This window comes from Acanthochromis polyacanthus, chromosome 5 (assembly GCF_021347895.1).
Source record: "Acanthochromis polyacanthus isolate Apoly-LR-REF ecotype Palm Island chromosome 5, KAUST_Apoly_ChrSc, whole genome shotgun sequence".
Taxonomy (NCBI): Eukaryota; Metazoa; Chordata; class Actinopteri; family Pomacentridae; genus Acanthochromis; species Acanthochromis polyacanthus.
This window is the reverse complement of record NC_067117.1, coordinates 38,473,621-38,491,305: the sequence shown is the minus strand read 5'-3', so window position 1 is coordinate 38,491,305 and position 17,685 is coordinate 38,473,621. Positions and strand designations below refer to the sequence as shown.

The window sequence follows — 17,685 nt, the reverse complement described above, 5'->3', positions numbered from 1 at the left end:
GAAAAAGCTGTGGTGTGTGCTGCTTGAGGCCCCAACAGGATGACAACTTCATGTACGTTCAGTGACCCCTAGGCTGGGCATAACACAGTCAAGCTGTCAGAAACAGAGAAACCTGAGAGTTACAGGAAAGGCGAGCCAGTGTTTCCTGTCATCAACAGTTCTCACAGGCCTGGTAGGGCCAGAGTCTCACTTTTTTTTTGATGCTCTTGGAGTGAAATGTCACTGGCTCACAACTACTGCTGACACCTGGGAAGAAAATGACAGCTACGGAAATGCACAGAAGTTTGTGAGGTCAGTGAAAGTGACCAATGATGTGGCTAAGAGAGGTGTGAAACTGATGAATGACTTCGCGACTCAGATCACAACTGACCCAGAGCAGAGAAGCTGCTTACTACAAGTTGTGGAGTACCACAGGAACAAATTTGACAGTTTCAAGAAAGCCACATTGAACAAGTGACACTATATGCATTAGTGACAGCCTATCTGACAGTTTCTTATGTAATATATGTGTCAGTGCAGTGCTATCATACTACCACGTTGATTTTTTGCAGTGTCCCAATTGCTTGTGCATTAAAATTAGTTTGAATTTACACAGGTGTTCATGTGTTTTATTGTGTTTACTACCATATGCAACAAAATTTTATTAGCTTTCATTTGGTACCACTTTCAATACTATAGCATCAACCTCTGGGAAGCTACAATGAAAACAAGGACATATCTCGAATTTTGCAGCGTTTTTGAAAAACGTCAACAATAACATTACATGGCTCTTGAGGCAGGCATAGCCAAGGTCCAAGATCAAAGTAACTGGTATATTTAGTTAATTTAGACCTTGGAGAATGGGAATAATATCAGTTTGCATATGTTTGATGAAAAAGGTCATATTTGAAGAGGTCTAATGGCACTGTTTCTAAATGGAGTCGCATATGCACACGTATAGTACAGCAGAGCTGCTTATGGTCACAGGCAACAACTACAGCATTCTGAACAACAAAAACTGGGATTTTAACCCTCTGAAAACAGGGCCTTCTCCCACAGGTTGTATAAAGCACCATCCCATTGCTGATATAGCACAGACAGAGGAGCCATATCAAGCTAAAAAGGGGTAAGACTATCAGCAAAGCACAATGTTAACCCCCACAAATGATAATAACAGAGACTTTAACTGGAGGCCGCTATCGAACTAGCAGGTAAGACTGGAGCAGAGGAGGAAGACTTAGTATTTATTTAAATGACAGTATTTATTTAAATAACAGCTGGTGCAATAATGCCAGGTCTGTCACCGAGGGGACAGACCTGGAGGGAAAGATTACAGCGGCTTATGCACAAGAGGTTAAGAGTAGGGCTGCAACTAGCAATTAATCGAGTAATCATCTGTCTCATGCGTGTTACAGTATCAAAAAGTGGAAGTGAGCACACTGTGCAAAGGAAATAACTGGCCGGACAAATATCAGCTCTGTATCGTGCATATATTATATACTGCTGCACAGTGTGGTTCAGCAGCTGCACGACAGAAGACAGAAAGGACCTGCAGCATGTGGTGTCAGCAGCGGGGCTTGTGACCAGGACCACATTACCCCCCCTTCAGAGACATTCACACGAGCTGTCTCCACAGAACATCCAGCTGTATAATGTATAATAAAAGAACCCACCCACCCTGAACTTTAAGTGTTCTCCCCCCTCCCCTTTGGAAGGAGACATCAGCCAATTAAATCAGACACTAACAGACTAAAGAACACTTTCTTCCCATAGACTGTAAGATGCACTCTCTCTCACTAATACATCAAGAAAAACAGAGGACACTCATTGTTGAAGTGCAATACCCCCACCATGCACTATTTAGACATACTACCTCATGCAAAACAACCTGCTCTCTTCTTAAATTATATACAATGCTATCTTTATCTTACAAGATGATGTTTTTATTTTTGTATTTGTGCTGTGTTGCAGTGACAGAGTGGAGACTAGAGACTTCTCTGTGCACAGCTGCAATGCTAGCTTGCACTGTAGTCTGTATGTGAGGCATTCAGGAAACATCTGTAAATTGTCTATTGATAAGCAAAGGTTCAAGAACTGAAGTATTTTGAGTTTCGTTTATATTTTGTTCTACATTTTGGTGAAGAAGAATGTTACTTTTAGCATTATTTTGATGCATGTTTGTACATATGTAAGAATGTAGCAAAAAGCAATAGAAAGCAGTGTTTTGTCTGTTTTCATTGTTAAAGTACAATAAACATATTTTGCTGCAAAAATCAATGAATAATTCTGACAAATAAGGTAACTGTGATTTCAACACGTGGGATTTGGTCATGCAATGGAACTTCATGCTTCTGTTACATACTTTCATTGCAGTTTGCATTTAATGCAGTTAAGTGAATCTATCAAACATTGCTGTTGGTATTATATCTCTATACCAATACCAAGTCACAATACAATACCATTTTGCTAGATAATACACACTTCAGGTATTGTAAGTGCTGTACCTGGTTGTGCCACCAGGTGGAGTGTCTTACCATTTGAAACTGTAGTGGCCACAGGAGGTCACTACAGTTCACGGAAAAGTTTTCTGAACGTAAAGAAACTTCACTTCAAAATTGAGTGAAATACATTAGCAATAACACAGCCGAAATGGTCAGAGCTACAAAGAGAAGGTAAGAGAGACAAAAAGGATTTGGAAAAACTCAGCAAAAGATTGAGAGAAGACAAGGAAAGTCTCTGCCTCTTTTTGCTGAATCAGGGAGGTGGCTGAGTTTCTAAATGTCAGGTCTCCTTGACTCCTGACTACACACACACACACACACACACACACACACACACACACACACACACACACACACACACACGTTTGTTTTTCTATACCGGTGGGGACTTACCATTGACTCCCATTCATATCTAACTCCTAACCCTTACCCTAACCCTAACCTTAACCATCACCAAATCAATGCCTAACCCTAAACAAACGTTTTTGCACTTTTACATTTTTTATTAACAACAATATGGCCAAGAAAACGGTGTTGCCACCCGTGGGGACCTCATTTTAGGTCCCCACCGTAAGACAAGTCCCCACCTTTATAGCAAATAGTCAGGTCAAAGTCCCCACCAGAATAGCAGAAACAAGTACACACACACACACACACACACACACACACACACACACACACACACACACACACACACACACACAGACACAGACACAGACATCCTTGTGGGGATCTACCATTGACTCCCATTCATACCTAACCCCAAACCCTAACCTTAACCCAGACCAAAACAATGGCTAACCCTAAATAAACGTTTTTGCACTTTTACTTTTTTCAGTAACAACAACATGGCCAAGAAAAAACTGTTTAAACTTGTGAGGACCGAAAAGAGGTCAACACAAGTGACATTGTTTTCGGTGTCCCTACAGGTATAGCCAGCCCCTGAGCATACACACACACACACACACACACACACACACACACACACACACACACACACACACACAGGTGCTGTGAATGGAGCAAAGCCAGAAGAGAGCACATGCAATTTGCATTAATGAGAGTTTAGTTGAAAATTTTTGACAAAGCTAAGAAGAGCTCGAGAATAGAGAAGAGTGAAGAGAGAGAGGATAGGATACTGACAGACAGTGAACAGAAGAGTGAAAGCAGAGAAGACACGCAGTCAGCCAGTCAGTAAACAAGCATTTGGCCAAGAACATCAGCAGTCAGTCTACTGCATAAAAGCATATTCATGAGCTCTGTTGTCAGGAAATAAAACACAGGAGACAGAAACAAGCAAACAAAAAAAACCCCAGTGCATTGTTAAAAAGGAATCTGTGAGAATGCTAGTTTGAGGCATGGTACTTTTTTGTTGGGAGCTTGATAACTAAAAATATGATGCATCATCTCTGGATTTTCAGAAAAGCTCCTGTTCACTTCTGCACCATCATTATTGATAAAATATATAAAGCAAGCTAGATGTGCTTTAAGGTAAAAGGAGAAACTTTAAACTGATGTCTACTAGGGCTGGACCTGAATATCTGAATATTCGGTCGTGATGGTGGTACGACAGTGGTACAGATGCGTGCAAGACAATATTCAATGTCCATCACTTTGTTTTGCAGCACTCTAAAAAGTGCGTCAGTATCATCGAAAATGTCCTCATAAACCATAAGGAGAAAGCATGTTGATGCTTTTGACAGCCACCAATCGTATCCTGCTGCCATCATCAGCGTGTCATTATCCCAGCTGTCGGGATTTTCCATAATAACACGAAATAACGTGCGCAGATCATTTTTGTGCATGTCAATTGCCTGCAGCAGCCTAGAGTTAGAGCTAGAGCTTGTAGGTGCTGCTCTGGGTAAATGGCACTTCACAACATCATCCAGCAAGTGAGTGCACTAGGTGGACTTGCTGAAAAATGACACTAGTCCCTCAGCTGTTTTAAAAAACGTGCGACATTCAGGCATTCACTTTGCTGAATGCAAGAGCACCAAGTTCAGCTTATGTGCATAACAGTGCGTAAACATGGCTTTGGGCACTTACGTTCTGAGACCATTACAGTGGTCCCATCATAGGTCTGAGCTACATGCTTGTCAGCACAGTCATACTTCTCCAACACTCCCGGGACGTACTAAGCAACGGCAGGAGCGCATCTGTCCTCACTCACATCATCAAAGCCCAAAAACGCTTCCTTCACCTCACAGCCTTCTTCAGATGTAGCTACATACCGTAATATGACCGAAATCTGAGCTTGGTTTGTAACATCTGTGGTCTCATCTACTTCTACAGCAACAAATGTGGCTGCACCGATCTCCTTTTTAATGTCATTTCTAATGCCATCACCGATTGCTTCAATTCAATTGTTCTGTATTCTATTTGATAAGCCAGAAAATACAGTGGATGTCTCCAAATGCCTAGTTAGCCTGTCATCTTTCTCAGCAAAAGCATGTAATTGTTCAACATAGTTGCCACGATTAGCAGAGCCTGTATTTTCATCATATCCACGAAATGCCAGCTGTTGTTTGCCGAGGAAGCAGGTGGCATTGATGAGATGTTTTAAAATCTCTCGGTTCTCCTTTACTTAGCATTGTGGATGCTGGTGTTGAGTCTTCGCTGTTCGTCCAAAGCCAAGTCTATCCTGGACATCCCGAACATTTTTAGCTTGATTTGATGATTGAATTTGAAAGTCGAGTTTAGAAAATTCTTTCAGTTTAGATATGTAATCCTCCATTTTGAAAATAAGGCCAAGCAACAGGAAAAAATAGCTGGATGGTTGCACTTGCACTTCCTGTTTACTGTTTACTGCTTGATGTCACTAATTCTATTATTCTGCAGCCGAGGAGTCATAAGAAGAACCCCTGGGATCACCAGCGCCCCCTGCCTTGAGACAGAAGAACTGCATGCCTCACCTAATGCCTCTTCATAGGCGTTTTATGATTGCTCAGCACAAGAAAGACGTTACACACATACAGTTGTTGATTAAAAAAACACTGTACATTATACACACCAGCTAAACTATGGACATTCAGTTCATATGGTACAAGTGTTTGAACATTTCAATAGCGGCATGCAGAGGGACAGCAATACGCAGTCTCACTGCATAGCATGCCAGCATAGTAAGCATAGTCATTGCACAATCCATAGTGAGGCTCAGCGGGCTGCTGCCTCACCGCTCGTCTCTTCTTAGTATTTAAAAGGTAAATGTGAATATTCAGCGGTTTTGAAAAAAAAAATCTAAAAATTAAATGGAAAAGAATCACTGAATAAATATAACCATTTAATTTATTTTTTCATTTTATATATTTTTTCTTTTCATGATGACAGGTGAGGCACGGCCAGGGGTGGACTGGGGCAAAAAAATCAGCCCTGGCATCTTTGGCCCAGACCGGCCCACAACATTATCGGTTGACTGAATCTAGGACTAATGTGTGAATGCAAGAACAAAAACTGACAGAAAGATCGGATTTTGAGAACAAAAATTCCAAATCATCTTTAGAAACCTACACAAACATGTTGGCAAGTTGGAAAAAAAAATGCAATCCAGTATAGAGCAGGGTTATTAACAAGTCCAGTCAGGGAAAAGGTAGTGTCTACAGATACGGACCCGTACCCGTAGCCTGTGGCCTACGGATACGGCACTTTCCCTTATCATAAATATTAATGAGACGTACATGAATATTAATGAGCTGGCTGATGAACGCGCTTTGTGATTGGCTGGTAATCCGACGTACATAAATATTAATGAGCCGGCTTGGTAATCCGAGTGATGAAGGCGCTTCCGTGATTCGATGTGAATCTGCGTGCCGAGCCTGTCATGTCAGTCATCTGCTGTTCTCTTTTCTATCATGCATAATGTCTTATAAATATCATTATCTGACTTTTTCACGAACAGCGATTTGGGGGTTGAAATCAGCACTACTATTAAAAATAGCAAAACTTTTTATTCACGTGACCCTGTTCTAATAAAGCACAAACAGCAAACAAAACAAATGGCGGAACTAACAGCCAGCAAACTACAAGTATTTTTTTACCTTCAAAAGTAGCGACAGACTATTACATATTAACAAACTAAACAAAACCCTGACGTATTTTCAGCGTCTGTCAACACAGACCCTGCACGTCAGTCACTTTAATGTTAGCGAACTCTGTTGAATGGCTAAGTTACATCACCACAAACAAATCTCACAATATCACAGTAAATCGAGTTTGTGGTTTTATTTAATTCATGCCGAATTAAAGGCCGCTCCTCACCATTCACGAGTGTTTGTTTCATATTCGACATCCTTAACTTTATCTTGTAAATTAGCGTCCGAAATTAAATGGGAACATTTGCAATGGAGTTCGTCAGCCGCTTCCACCACTGAACGCGGTAAACTAATTAATAGGAACTGGACTTCAAACAATTTAGACACGGCGTCGAAAAGCATAAAAACTGCAATGTCTAAAGTGTGAGAGGAGACGGTGTATTTTTGGTTAAATTATACAATGTTCGCCGTCAAAGTCATTCATATAAACTGCCTGTAACGTGCAGCAAATAGTAGTTAACCATCGCCAGCTCTTCAGTGACCTTAACGGGTCCGTACCTCTAGTACAGATGCTACGGGTACAGGTCCGTACCCGTAGCATCAACCCAGGGAAAATATATTAAAACAAAGGTCCAGAACATTAGCCTAGCCGCGCTAGACCCCATGTTCTGAAGGCACAAGGGTCTAGGCACGCTCGACAGGGAGGGAGGCGGGCTAAAAGGTTGTCTATCAAATCCCTCTGCAGCAATTGGGTAGGTATACAACCAATCAACGCAACGAATAGGCTGATGTAGTTCCGAGAGCACCGGCGGATTGTGGCTAAGTCCCATTAGCTTCCCAACCAGCGGAGCCACGGAGCCGCGGAGCCAACTGGTATATTAAGGATTTGCCATATCCCGTCGGCATAAGTCCAAATACGTCTTTCTTCTCAATGAAACACTTCAGTGCCGTCCTTTGTTTATCTTTCAAGTTGAATTTTAGCTCCAAATCTTTAAGGGCTGTGGCCAAAGCTGAGTTGAAAGATAACTGTTTATTGTGCGCCAGTTGTTTCTGTCAGAATCATCGCGCCTCTGTCGTCACTTCGTTACGCCCGCCTTCTGACTCTACACTTCATTGTGATTCGTCCGGCCAGTTTTAGGAGCATCCAGTCTCGAGCCTTATGGAGGGTAACTAGACCCACCCTGGCAGAGAATTAAATTCGTTGCCATGGGTTGTCTAGCGCGGCTAGGCTACCAGAACATCATAATGTCTCACTGAATTAGTGTGATATATGTTGATGTAACCTGGTAGTTTTATTAGTGTCTGCATGTAGTCAATAACTGACTGTCAAATCAAATAAATTCAGTACGTTTCAAAAAACATTTTAACATTCATTAGTCAATAACTTTTGATATAACTGTACATCTTAAAATAAAGTGCAGAATTTCAAAAAATAGTGTCTGAACAACCTGAACCAACTTATAGACATCTATAACAATACCTCAGTGTCAAAAAAATTAAACAATTGAGCATTTTTACATTTTATTTCCTGTCTTATATCACTTCCCTAATATCCCTGCTGCTTAATGGGAGAACTGAGCTGCAGCTGTCAGTATTCTGAATCTGGTCTGAACGGCGTGAGGGTCATTCTCAAACACATCTGGAGCTCAGTGGTGAATCTGGTACGATATTTAGTGTTGATTATGTTCATAATTAAGAAAGCTGCCTCTCAGCTGTATGTTTAGCTGAACATAGTCAGCATGTGCAGGGCTACTTTTTTCTCGGTGTCGCGTTATTTGTCTTTCCATTTTGTCTGTCCCCCTCTCGTCTGTCCCTCACCGAGGGCTGCCACCTTTCAGAAATGAAAGTAAAGGATGCCTACCACGATTCCTCAGAGCCATGGTTCAGTAAAGTTGGAAAGATATTCACAGATTCGGACCTCCGGCATCAATAACTCATTAAATATACTTTGTCAAAACATAAATGATACCTCTTTCAAATCCTTGTAAGGTGGACAATGTGCTACAAGCCCAGTTTGATCTGTCTTTTAAGTTGCAGGAAAAACATTGATGTCAACAGGAGCCAGTTGAAGGCTGCAGTGATTCTGGTGACACTGCAGTGTATAAGAGTGAGGTTATTGAATATTTGTGTTTCTCTTTGCTGTTGCAGTGGTTTTGCAATTTGCAGACCGCACCTTTTCCCTCCATAGACACAATGTTGTTTCTGCAGCTTGTAAAACAGCTACTTTATATAAAACTGGGCTTGTAGCACACTGTCTATCTTACAATGATGGGAAAGATTCATCGTTTATGTTTTGAAAACCTATATCTAATGAGTTACTGATGCCAGAAGTCCAAATCTGTGAATATCTTTCCAGCTTTACTGAACTCGGGGCCACTACCACTCAAGGAGTGGTATGTTTAATTTTGAAAAAAGTATTTAGCCATACTTAAAGCTTTAAGTGCTTTATTAACACAAAACTAAGAGTTTTGTATTGTTTTATGATCACAGGTTCTGTCTAAAAAGAAGTGACATCATTTTAAAAAGTGAAACCATACTAATAAAATGTAATGGCCAACCACAGTGTAATACTGGATTCTGCAAAAACTGAATGCAGAATACTGGACAAAGAAATTCTCTACAGATATTTTTTCCCATCTAAATCTTTTCTTAACACAATGAATCTATTAACTTATTTAAGTGTGTATGCATGTATTTATTGATTTAGTTATTTAGTATTGTTAACTTATCAGAGTTCTGAGTGAGTTTTTCTTTAGATGGACAAAGGCCATTTATTGATCACATATAGACTATTAAATAAATGTTTATTAAAAACTAAAAAGCATTAATAATAATAATAAACAACTTAGGCATTTATTGAGTCATTAAAATACTGTAGAGTCTACGACCACATCACTATGATTATAAGCATCCTCTGGTAAATTCACATCCAGATACCGATGTCCCTTACCAAGTCGACTTCGGGAGATGACTAGATGATGATAAACTGTGACCTGCTGGGTTCTCTCTGTTCTCATGTTTCTTACATGTTTGTCTCCTGATGCTGCCTCACTTCAGCTAGTCTATGAGCAACAGAAACCACAGATTGCCCTGTACCAGGGCTTCCAGTCTTCCTAGTCACTTTTGCAAACGTTTTTGCTTCTCTGGACGTGGTGTTGTTTCGGGTGTAGACATTTTTAAACATGCGGGACCAGCAGCGTCTGTAACCAGGAAACCCGCGGAAGAACCGGCAAACAGACCTGCTGGACCTCGCATCGGGTCCTCGCTACATAGGTCTAAGGAAGATGAAACTGCTGCCCTTAATATTTTCTGTGTTTTATTTTGTTTTTATGCAGTTTTGATGAGTGTGTGACGGACGTGTATGGGACATTTATGAAAATACGGAACAATTTGCGCTACAATTAATTGTCAAATAAAGGACGATTCCTAATTTTAACAGACGGGTGGCAACCCTACCCTTACCTCTCAACTGTTTTCTGAAAGCAGAGCTTCAATGTTTAGCCACTAAACTTTAGCGGCTACAATGCAGAGACTTCATTGGCCGAGTAGCCTGGGATGTCGGAACTTGAATGTAATTGGTCAGTGTGTTCCTGAGCTGATAACACTGTAAACACTGGAAAAGCTGCGCCGGGATAATAGAAGTGGCCGGTGAAATTTAAAATGCCATTACAATTTACTGATTACAGGTCTAGGGAACCTGTTGACCAGCCCCCACCAGACACCGGCCCACCAGGACAGTGCCCGGTATGCCAGATGGTGAGTCCACTCCTGGGCACGGCCATACCTGCCTCCCCTGACTGCATGTCACTGATAAACGCTATTTGACGGGGGGCTGGAGTGAAGGCAGGGGACACCCTGGACAGATCACCAGTCTATCACAGGTCTACACAGAGAGACAAACAATCACACTCACATTTACACCTACAGACAACTTAAAATCACCAATTAACCTCAGAATGTTTTTGGACTGTCGGAGGAAGGCGGAGAACCCGAAGAAAACCCATGCACAAGGAGAACATGCAAACTTCATGCAGAAAGATCCCAGTCTGGGACACGAACTGGAGATCTTCTAGGTGCAACCGATGAAGTACTGTGCAGCCAAGGACAGAAACCAATTGATTTTCTTTTTAAGGTATGTCTAATTTTATTCAAAGTTGGATAATTTATACGAGTGCCGATATAATGCCAATACTTAGCGTTTGGACACTCGAGGCCAAAGAACTTGTGATACAAAATCGAAAATGCTGCTGTTTTATCATCATATACAATAAATTCAAGTTCAGTTCTTGAACTTTGTATCCAAACCACAACAGAAATATTCACTCATCATAGAAAAACTAAAAATATGCAACAAAAGTCAATTCAAATGTCTACAATTAGAAATCTGTTCAACAGCATTGCCTCATAGCACTACTATATGTGAGTACAGCTATACTAAATTCACCCACTATGATGCAGAGCACAAACACTAACAAGTTTCAACATATAGTCAAAGTGCAGCAGCATTTTTTCATTATCACCACAGAGGCTCTGAATAATTAACGCAGCCAAGTTTATATCTGAGCCAATTTTTATTAATCTCTATTTTGATTTTTCTCTTTTCTATTAATGCAGCTGCCCGAGCACTTGTATAACTCAGTGAATGTGTAATGATTGAATATCTCATTTCCACAACGCTGTAGCTCTCACTCTGACACTTTACATTATGTCACTCCACAATGTGTCTGCCTGCACTGTGCTAATTTCAGGTGTTATATTATATCTGGCATCATACTATTTCATTACTATCCATCCATCCATTCTCTATACACCACTTTATCCTCACTAGGTTTTTCTAAAATTATTTTTGCTCAGAACTGAACTGATGCATAATTGTGCATCTTTGAACACAATTCATAAAGAAAAAGAAGTCCAACAATTATTTTCAGTGGAACTTTAACAGATGTTTGCACAGAGAAGAAAAGCTTCAACAAAACAATTTAGCCTGGTGTCATCAGTGCTGTGCTCCACTGGACAATAAAATATTTGCATGCCTCTTATAAGATATTCTTTCTTCAAGCTGAAATAAACTGCTTAGCAGCACTTTGGCACCTGGGCAGTTTGTGAATCTCTTACTTACTGAACTGCAGTTTATTGTCTTTGCAAAATGCACCCCTATCAACAAGGCATTTTTTAATTCATTGCCATTACCAGTGTCAGAAAGACTCATAAAACCTTCTCAAAGCTGTGCAATAGATGCCCATTGTTGTGCAGCACTAAGGATATGTCCTTCAGTTCCACTTTGCAGATGTCAACCAGGACTGAACAAAAGTGTGATTTTGTTGTGAGCGGTCATCCTGCCACATGACAGATATTTGCATGCTGACTGTGGTAGGCGGTACTGTTCTCTAGTTGCTGAATTTGCTTGTTTGCTGTCTGTGGACATTGTACAATGAGTTTATGTGTGCTTTTCACTGAGGATAGCTGAATGCTGACACTAGAAACAGCATTGATGAGAGTGCTGAGAAACATGGTAAAACTATGACTGGAAAGACGTAGAAAAGTTCTGCAGAGCTGTAGAGTAGATACAGTGTCAATGGTCTAACATCAGTAGTCCATGACATTTTTTTACTTACTTCCCATGATCAACTCTTTTCTCTGGACTTCATGGTCATGTACAGGCTGGCTGACTAAGATCTCTCTCAGAACAATTTATACTCCTGCATTGTAGCTGCACATGGCCTCTGCTGGAGTCTAAACAAGTGGTCTACATCAGTGTTCCCTTTTATTCTTGCAATAATGCCACCAAAACACTGGTAAGCAGGGACGTTTCTATGCCACTGTATTGAGGTTGTTTTGTGTATGGAGCAGCTTATGTTGAACAAAAGGTACATTTATATAAATTACTGCAACACAACACCACTGAAGATACTTCAGCTGACTGAGTCCATACATGGGTTACTAGATCTATGAAAACAAGAAAACAGCATATTTCTACAGTGGAAGAAAGCTGGATGTGGTGTTTGTGTTATGAGAAAATCAGATACTGTCACAGCCTATTAATCGTAAGATACAAGATTCATCATTGTCATTGCACAGACAACAAAAACTGAATCTTTTTGCATATTCCAGTCTGCTAGGAAGCTGTGGTCACAGTGCAAGGTCAGCTACTCTAAGGTGCCCCTGGAACAGGTGAAGGGCCTTCCTCAAGAGCCCAACAATAGCAGCTTGGCAGTGCTGGGGCTTGAGTGCCTGACTTTAGATTTATCTTTAACCACTGAGCTGAAACCACACGTGACATTTTGTTTCATAAAGGCATTATCTTTGCACACATTTATATACTTTGTTAAGACAACATATTACTACCGAGCAGATCAATCACAGTTGTTGTGATCTGGGTTGCATGTAGGCTTGTAGTCACATTTCTGCAGAGGTGTAAATCAGGTTACAGTGTAGGTCGCAGCAACACAGTTTCTAAGTGTAGATTAGATGCAGAATTATGAATCAAACTTTACTTGCCCATCTAGTTACAGTATGTTGCACCTATTACACTGGCACCACAAACTTTTTTGATCAGAGAATGGAAACTGTGTGGGTAGAGTTGTAAACAAAACAGTGCACAAAATTGTTAAGGATGCCAACCTTGAACTCGCTACAACCAAACACAACCCCTCCAGTATAAATAGTATAAACATTATCAGAATAAGAGTTCAGTCTTTCCCATCTGTTTCGGTAGTACAGAGCTTTGTGTGTATGTCAGTTTTCCCTCTGATTGATTTCTGAGAGCATTCATTTCACCCTGTTCATTAGAAATGCATGAGGATTAAGAATTTGATCTGATTGTGTCACTATTCTCAGCAGAGCTCCACCCATCACCACACTGAGTAAAAGTCTAACCAGCCAGTCACTGAATACACCTGCATTTAGCTTTCAACATAAATAAATATTCACCAGCAGAGCTTTAGGAGTATCTGATATGTGAGAGTAAACTGCTAAATTTAGATGCTGCCAAATAAGGTTATGATTTTAGGAAAGTGAAACATTTTAAAATTCTACAGTTTTTCTAAATATACAAACTAATCATAAAATCTATTAAATATGCTGTTTGGCCAGAATAAAGATGAAACGCATTCACAGAGTAGAGCAACCAAGAAACCACAGCAGTATCCTGCAGCCTCACAGATCTTATCCTGCAGACTCCTTCTTGTCCCCAGAGCCTCACAGTCCTGCTGGTAGCTGCATTTTACTGCACACCAACTCCAGTGCATGTTACATTCTGCAAATTAAATACTTAAACATAAGGATGTTACTATGGCACTGTGTGAGTGCACTGCCATGAAAGTATGCTTTCGTTGGCTTGTACAAAGGTTATGCAAACTCCTGACATCATCTTAAACAATACCCCTCACAGAAAAATGTATGTCTCCATTGACAAGACTGCTGATAAGTAGAGATGTCATTTATTCACGGAAAATGGTACAGATCTCATTTGTTCATAAGGAGTTTTCAGGGGCTGAACTCAGTGGCGTCACTAGGCCTATTTTAGGGGGGCTTCAGCCCCCCTAAAATATTCATAAGCCCCCCTAAATAATTTTATGTTCATTTATTTTTTAAAAAGTTGTTTTGTTTTGTTTTTTTACAAAAAAGTGCCAAAAAGTTCCATATAATGTGACCAGAATATGAGTTTAAATACATAATCACATAACCAGTCATTTTAACTTAGATACAATCATAAATCTTAGTTTCTCTTCACTTCATAGTGGAAGGTAAAGAGTCTGAGTCAGTGCGTTGTTATCCAGTCCATTCCACTTGTTCATATGGAGCACGCCCACATCACTGAAATCCAGTCCACGTTTCCCCTCCAACCTAGGCTGCTGGTACCTCCAGCATGTGTTTATAGGGAACCAGCACACAGAACGGACGAGAGCAGCATTAGGAGAAGAACGTGAACAAGAATGGATATGCAAAATGTTTTCAGGAGAGTAAGTATTCATCACTGCTGATAGAAACAATAAGTTAGCTCCAACCCCCCAGCTAACAGCAGAAAGTCCCATGTAATTAATGAACCAAATTCTCCCTGTTTGACAAATAAAAACCTGGCTTGTTCACTCTGTAGGAGAGAGCCCCCCTGTAAAGGAGGCAGCGTGAGACGCTGCTGTATCTGTGCACGTCTTACCTTTGTTGTTCTGCGGTCAAAAGTGACATTTCAGCTCTAAAAGAACGCTGCTACTTAGCTAGCTAGTTAGTCTGAAATGCAATGTGAAGGTTCTGGTTGTTCATAGAGTTGGGTGTGCACTCTTTTTTTTTTCTTTTTCATCATATACTATCTTTGGGGTGACTTCCTTCTGGAGCATCAGCTCCAGCATCTGATGCACTCAGTGAAACAGGAGCTGAGCTCATTCACGTATGATTATGTGAATAATGATGATGATGATGATGATGATAATGATAGGAGTCAGGGCAGAGGAGCAGAGAGAGTGAGAGGTGAGAAACCTCTACTGGAAAAGTGAGTCTAAAGGATTTTACAGGAGAGAGTCATTTGTGATGCAGACAGTCTTGGATTTTTATGGAACTTGATATGAATATGAAATATGAAACATTTCAGTCCAGGTGCACCATATAAGACTTATTTAACTTGAGCTTTTATTTATTAGAGTAATGACTGGAAAGTGGAGATAGCCAAGAGAGAGACATATAACCCAAATATACGACATAAATAAATAAATAATTTTGCTAGTTTTGGACCTAATATGACTCTGTTTTCACTGGTTGGACTAAAGAAGACTAAGACCAGGAACACTGTGGCTCTAGAGGGAACAGTCTCCTCTATTATGACTATTAAAATGGCTGGTTTGGAGCCATGCAATAAATGGGAACCCACCCCAGAGATCATCAAGGCTTCAAAAAAAGCCACCAGGGAGTACAACATGGCTCACAAAAATTCATTTTCCCCTGTTCTTTTCCTGTTCCTGTTTACAACTGTGCCATTTATTCTGAGTTGACAGTCTTTATTATTTATTTTTGGGCCTCGTTAATAAGTTATTCATTCATTTAGTCCTGGGTTTAGTCCATGATACCCTGCTCCTGTGAAGTCAGACCTGGTTTAGTCTTGATTTTAGTCCATGTCACCCTGCTCCTGTGAGACAGAGTTTAGTGTGTGATTGTAATTCTGTTCAGTGAATAGATCATTTAAGTTATAAAGATGTTTTGCTTTTGCTTAAGCACTTTTTATTGTTTAGTTGCCTGATGTGGTCAAATTGAAGCTGTTGTGTATTAGAATCCTCCAAGACAAATGTTACAAGTGGTTGCTGGAGTTATTTCAGTTATGTCGATATTTATGGAAAATGCTGAAATGTGTTGTGCTATCCATCTACAGAATTTTCATCCATATTTTACATGAAGAACTGTTTTCAATACTGCCTGCCGTTGCAGTTTCTTGGGGGGGGTTTGCCTTTTTTTTTTTAGCTCAATGTTGTTTTTTTATTATCCTTCTATAATAAGATTTTAACAAAATGCTCATAAAATATACCAGAATGCAGGAAATAGGATCAGTAATTTTCAAAATTTTCTTTGGGAGGACCCCCAGACCCCCCATCAGTATCCTGCACAAACCAAATCTCACTCTGAGGTCTGCTCACAACTTGGCAGCTCTGAGTTATTGTGTTGTGAGCAAAAGTCATGGCCACTGTGGTGTAAAACATTTACACAGTAAAGTATCTCTGAATAAATCTAAATCTTAATGTGGAAAAGCAATTTCTCAGTTTTTGTTAGCTGTAAAATTAAATGTTCGCTCACATCCTGTGCATCTCCTGGGGGCTAAGCCCCCCCCCGTCCTTAAAACCTAGTGACGCCTCTGGCCGAACTTGAAATGTAATAGAAATTATCAGTAAATTATCAGTTTTCTCCGTTTTGGTCTCCATCCCCCAAATTCCGCACTCCACTTGGAGTGCAGTTCAAAATTGCGAAACACACACACACACACACACACACACACACACACACACACACACACACACACACACACACACACACACACACACACAAAGAACCAGCAGCCAGTCTGCTGACAATACACATCAGAGAGCAAGACACAACTGACTAACAAAGCCGACCTGTCAGCTGTTCATGGTAGCTTTACAAGCTGAACAGTCTCAAACACATTCACACCGTGACTGAGAAGCACAGCTGAGATCACTGTTCAGGAAAAAATAACAATCAGTCAGAAACAGGAGCAGCTCCGTAGATCAGCATCAGCTGTCTGCGCCACATCTGCCCATCATCATCATCATCATCATCAACCCCATCATCATCATGTCCGCTTGGTTCTAGCATGCTGCATGCGCGAAGTTCCATTTTAAGACAAATTCATGTCCCTTTTGGGAAGAGCTCAAATAAAAACAACGTCAAACAGCATGACTGGGATGAGTGCAGAGCAAAATGAGCAAAGATCAAACTTAATCAGTTAAGATCACAGAAAGAATATGCATCTCATTTACTGAGAAGGGAACACATCAAGATAATAAAAAGAAAACAAACAAGAAAAGCCAGAGGGTAAGCTTCTCTCGAACAACAGCATCGGGAACTGACCAGATACTGATCGGGTGCGTAAAGCTGCGAGTAAAAGCTCCAACGGGAACTCGCAGGACAACAGATGAATCCAAGTAGCTGATATTAAAAGCAAAGGTTAAAAAAATTAGAAAAGCATAGAGAAACCAAACCAGCAAGAAAGAAAGAAAGAGGAGTGAACTGACCTACCAACGTACGAGGTAAAACGCTGGGAGAAGCCGAAGCGGAGTGAGGGTGAGCGGACAACGTGCAGGCAGCAGCTCACGGTGCTCTCAGTAACCAGGTTGGCTCCAACTGCGCGTCCGTCTCCGTCAGTGGAGAGACGGTGAATAGCGGCAGGAGCGAACCACTGAGCACAGGCAAGTAGGGGTGGAGGTGAGGTGCCTTCAGAGAGACAGGAATATCCCATCCAGAACTGAACTTACCTGTAACCGTTAAAGAAGTTGTTCCCATATCCGTAGTAACATACAAACCATGTATGGGCAAGACTTTATATTTCCAAGTGTTCCTTTTGAGTGTAATCATAATTTGCATGATTTATTTAAGATAGTTTAATACCATCAGACTTTCTGTCCTTAACTGTTTGTGCAGCATCGCCTGTATAGTACTTTTCCTACAAATGGCTATAATGA

General features: G+C 40.7%; 1 protein-coding gene across 5 annotated transcripts in view; it reads right to left on the bottom strand.

Moving 5' to 3' along the window:
- raly (RALY heterogeneous nuclear ribonucleoprotein) overlaps positions 1 to 17,364 on the bottom strand; it is a 261,998-nt gene extending 244,634 nt beyond the window's left edge. For 4 of the 5 annotated variants that reach the window (XM_051948089.1, XM_051948091.1, XM_051948092.1 and 1 more), the window contains exon 1: positions 17,239 to 17,364. The gene's annotated coding sequence lies outside the window, so the exon portion shown is untranslated. The remainder of the gene's footprint in view (positions 1 to 17,238) is intronic. The other variant, XM_051948090.1, reaches the window with a different exon arrangement.
- Positions 17,365 to 17,685: the final 321 nt, after the last annotated feature.